The sequence below is a fragment of the Diaphorina citri genome, unplaced genomic scaffold (genome assembly GCF_000475195.1).
Source record: "Diaphorina citri unplaced genomic scaffold, Diaci psyllid genome assembly version 1.1 scaffold1608, whole genome shotgun sequence".
Lineage (NCBI taxonomy): Eukaryota > Metazoa > Arthropoda > Insecta > Hemiptera > Psyllidae > Diaphorina > Diaphorina citri.
Window position 1 is genome coordinate 1 of NW_007379034.1, and position 5,249 is coordinate 5,249.

Below are 5,249 nucleotides of genomic sequence, written 5' to 3' on the forward strand. Positions count from 1 at the left end.
CCCATCCCCCTACTGTTGTCATGGGATTTTTCTCGAAAAATCTCGTCCTCAACACGCTCCCCTGTGCTAGATCCAAATGTCTCTTGTTGATGAAATGAAAACAGCTGATTTGATTTTACTGTTCGCGTGTTGTACCACCGTCCAAATGGCGTGCATGTTGCGTTTCTGATTTGAAGGCGTTTTGTATTAAACGTTTCTGTTTTAAATCATTTTCCGTTTTTCACGTCAAATTTAACCAACTCTTGTGACAGAGGATAGAGGATGTCCTTCTTCACATTATCAAAATCTAAGAAAACCGCCAAAACTTCTGTGGGTTTGATAAAAAAAAAACAACTTTCCCCTAATGAACTTTTGTGTTTGTGTAAACGCGGCTTGATGACCACAACATGACGGTTACAGCGGCAAAATTTGAATTTTCAAATTTAAAATTTCAACTTTCATAATTCATAAATGCGTAGTGGCGTAGCCTTCGATCATGGCGTTGCGCAGTCGTAGTGCGATTTGAGCGTGTTGTGTGAGTACCTACGAACCTACGTGCTACGTAATGTGACTGCTGTGCGTGAGTACGTGTGAAATTCGAAATCCTTAGGTATCACTTTTCCTTGAAAAAAAAGTAATAAAAATCAGTTTAATTTTAGTGCTGTGTAACAATCTCGTTCCATTGGATTACCTACCTACCGTGTCTTCCATTACATTACACCCAGTCATCCATCAGAACAGGAGGATTCGAGGAAACGACAGATAAAACGATTCCGTTGAGAGAGATGGGAGGACACTGTAAACTACTGTGAAGCAATAAAACGGTGGAGGCTGCAGCTGACAGTAAATCAACAGTAAGTAGGTAAGTGAAGCAAAGAATTGGTTTTGGTTTTGGCTTTAATGAAATGTCTAGTTAATTACCCATACCTATACCCTAGCCTAGTCCCTACCCAAAAGGCTTTCCATGTCGGATATTCTGTCTGTTCTGTTATGTTGGCAAATGGAGGGGTGCCAGACCTCAAGTCCAATTTTACTGACATAGTCTCTTAGTTTTCCCAAAAATGGACTGAAGTCTTCTTTATAATAATTGATCCCTCCAACTATTCAAATGGTTTTCCTAATGTTCTTAATCTTAAGTGCTAGAGATGGTGCTCAAATCCTAAGTTTTGCTCCCTGTATAATATTTCATTTTCTCTCCCTCCCTCCTGCCCTCTCTCTCTCTCCCTCCCCCCTCTCTCTCTCTCTCTACTTTTCTCTCTGGCTTTCTCTCTCGCTCGAGATGGTGCTCAAATCCTAAGTTTTGCTCTTGTACAATCTTTCATTTTCTCTCCCTCCCTCCTGCCCTCTCTCTCTCTCTCTCTATCCCTCCCTCTCTCTCCCTCCCCTCTCTCTCTCTACTTTTCTCTCTGGCTTTCTCTCTCGCTCTATGCTCTATGTCCACTCTGTCCTACTATTGTATGACGGATGGCTTGTGACGTTTTGTAAACATGTGCTCTAATCTTTTCCTCACAAAAGATAAATGGACGGCTAATGTATTATCCATCCGCATGTGGTTCTTTATTTTGGCTTCTTTCTCCTTTATTCTTTCTCAGTGGTGCGACAATAAAACCATCTAAGTACTATCTCGTAATCGTAAAAGGGTAAAGCATATTTCCCTTTGTTAGGGGGGTTAAAGTCGGGAGAACGGCGCATTCCTTTTGAGCTTGATTCCTTTTTAAAGGCATAATCATTCTGCTGGGGGTAAGTAAGAGTAAGTAAATAGGTAAGTAACACACACCTACCTACTAGGTGAGTAAATAAAACTTAGGTAAGTAACCTAAATACCAATACGCTTTTAGGTATGTAGGTACATACCTACCCATATACCCACACACACATACATAATGCCAAAGAATGTAAAGTTCCAACCAAAATGAAATAATACACACCTACCTACTAGGTGAGTAAATAAAATTTAGGTAAGTAACCTAAATACCAATACCCAGCCTAGCTATTGAAGGTTTTAGGTATGTATAGGCTTTTAGGTATGTAGGTACATACATACCCATATACCCACACACACATACTGCCAAAGAATGTAAAGTTCCAACCAAAATGTTAATACGTATTACTTACAAGTTATTACATCTATCAAAGAGCGGGGATGGAAGATGGGAGAGAAGAGAAAGGGGGAGGGGAGGTAGCTCCATGAAATATGTAAAGTATACTTAAGTAATGTACTTATGTACTAATTAATGTATATATAGGCTTTAGAAGTTATACACCAACGCGAGTATTTGCTTATGTGAGCGTGATTAATTCATTACAAATAATTAGGAAAAAGTTAAATTTATCAAAGAGCGGGGATGGAAGATGGGAGAGAAGAGAAAGGGGGAGGGGAGGTAGCTCCATGAAATATGTACTTAAGTACTAATTAATGTATAGGCTTTAGAAGTTATACACCAACGCGAGTATTTGCTTATGTGAGCGTGATTAATTCATTACAAATAATTAGACCTAATGTACTTATGTACTAATTAATGTATAGGCTTTAGAAGTTATACACCAACGCGAGTATTTGCTTATGTGAGCGTGATTAATTCATTACAAATAATTAGGAAAAAGTTAAATAACGTGAAATTAAGTGGATTTGAACTTTTCAAAGAGCTTAAAATGGAAAATATACCTACATTACACGTATCTAACTTAATAATTTTAAGTTGTTAGGTATACGAGTATACATATTTTATGTAAGGTTGTATAGGCATAGACATGCATATATAGTGATACCTACTTTAGGTACCTACTTAGTAAAAATCTGTTACATTCTTCAGGGTTGGTTAGCTTGGAAAATATACCTACATTACACGTATCTACTTAATAATTTTAAGTTGTTAGGTATACGAGTATACATATTTTATGTAAGGTTGTATATGTATAGGCATAGACATGCATATTAGTGATACCTACTTTAGGTACCTACTTAGTAAAAATCTGTTACATTCTTCAGGGTTGGTTAGCTTGAATGTTTTGAGTCCATCATTTTACCAATTCAGTGAATTCACTAAGAAACTAAATACCTAAGTAGGTATACTTGGGCAGTAGTAGAAAATGCTTGGAAGTGAACATAGATCCATTACTGGTGGATGATATTGACGGCAGTGGTTTCGAAAGTCATAAGCACCAGTTTCCCGGTGACTTCCGCCGTGTGTGGTGTGGTTATCAATTGGACTAGTGACCCACTAAACGTCATCTAAAGGTTCGACATATGTATATGTACACGTACAGGCACATACCTACATAAGTACTTAATATCTGTTTTTGATTTTGGTTCTTTACATTTTTTTTTAATTCGTTACTTTAGTAGATACCTACTATAGTAGTCATCCTGGGGGGTACTTTTTGTACACCCTGAACAGCGTATACGCGAAGTTAATTAGTTGAGTGAACATCATCAGGAAATTTATCCTGCGAGATAATAATGATGGCACTAATGATAATATACGCTGTACTTAATGTTTAAGTTTTACCCCTCCTTCCCCTCCCCTCTCTCCCTTCACTAACTCTACTGGTTTGAGATTTGGAAAGTTAAACAAAATATTTAACTCTGGTGATAAGAAGGAGACAGTTTGAAACTTGGCAAGGGAGAAAGAGAGAGGGTGTGAAGGAGGGAGGAGAAGAGAGAGAAGAGGAAGAAAGAGGAGAGAGAGAGAGAGAGAGAGAGAGAGAGAGGAGGAGGAGGAGGAGGAGGAGGAGCAGGAGAAGAAGAGAACGGACAGAAAGAGAGAGAGATAGAGAGAGAGCGGGAGAGGGAGAGGAAGAGATATAGAGAGGGAGAGAGAAAGAGAAAGAGAGAGGCATAGAAATTGTTCAGTAGTTAAGTAAGAACAAAGATCGTAAGTCGTAACTTTATTTCAAGTTGGATAATGGATAAGTTATAGTTTTGGGCCTTTTGTGCCGATGACGAAACCACGACTTACCTACCTACTTAAGTAAGCTACTTAATAGCTGATGGAAGAATAGATAATTGTCCTCATTTACTCGGCATTACTTATGAATACTATCGAGTTCCTCTACTTTTAGCAGAATTTAAGCTTTATTACTTACCGTACCAAAATGTAGGTTAAATGAAATCTTCAGGTTAAATTCCATATTTCAGTTGGAATTCGAACCCGTGTCATCTCATTTACCAGGCGATTTTGTTAACTAATCGCGTTAACTTCATACCCACCTAGTTGTCTGTTATTTTTAACACCAATATTCTTCTTTATCCTACAAAGCCCCCACTCTTCACTCCTTACTCAACTAAGACATCAAATAGGATGAAAGTCATATTTTTGAGAAAAACCTACGAGTAGGTATTAAGTGACAAAGGCTTTAGGACAGGAAAAGCCTAAGAATTCTCCCTATTCCCTCTCTCCTTACCTCCTCACTCTCCTCTTTCCTCGCTTCCGGCTTGCGCTTGTTCTCTTTCCATATATCTCTACTTTGTGTAATCCTTCTTACCTTTTATATCTTTAGTTTCACTGTACGGAGAAGGGATTGATAAGTTTCGGAAAAGAAGGAGGTAGGGGTACTGAGGTCGATGGAGAGAAACCGTAAAAGAAGAGGAGGAAGGTGGAAGAAAAGTGAGTTTGAGGTAAAAATTAATAGACAGTTCAAAGAGGTGAGGTGGACGTATAATAAGAAGTAAAGGAATTATGTTGTGTGTATAAGGAACAAAACAACTCCAGTAGGACTGAATAATAAGTTCTGTCCCACGGTGGTAAATGTATATATCATAGTAAATGCACAGAATAAGTATAATCTGTAACTCTTATCCTAAGCTTAAGCTTTGGAAACTGTACGTGCCTTTCCTAAATATGTATCCATGTACCATGATACGTGATAATTTAATCTGTAAATAATATTAACAATCTATAAACAATATATTTTTTAAAACTATGTACCCCTCATGCTAAATAACTTCTGCTCATATATGTTTGTGTCTCGAGTCTGAGATGTTGACGCTCGCTCGCCATGGTCTCGAGACTATACATTGTTATGTTCTATAGTCTCCTACCAGAGGCTAAACTATCCGACCTTGTATTTCTTGGTAGGACTGATAGGACCTTACCAGTTAATTCTGGCAGGTGTTGGCAAGGTCCTTTTGGGACATGTTTCACAATATTATAGGGATATGAAAGGCGAAAGATTTGAAAGTCGAAAAGGAGGTAATGGAAACTCTGTTTATACCCATTCGTGGGAGCAGGAAGAATCTCATTTTCTTGTGAAGAGTGGAAGTATATAGG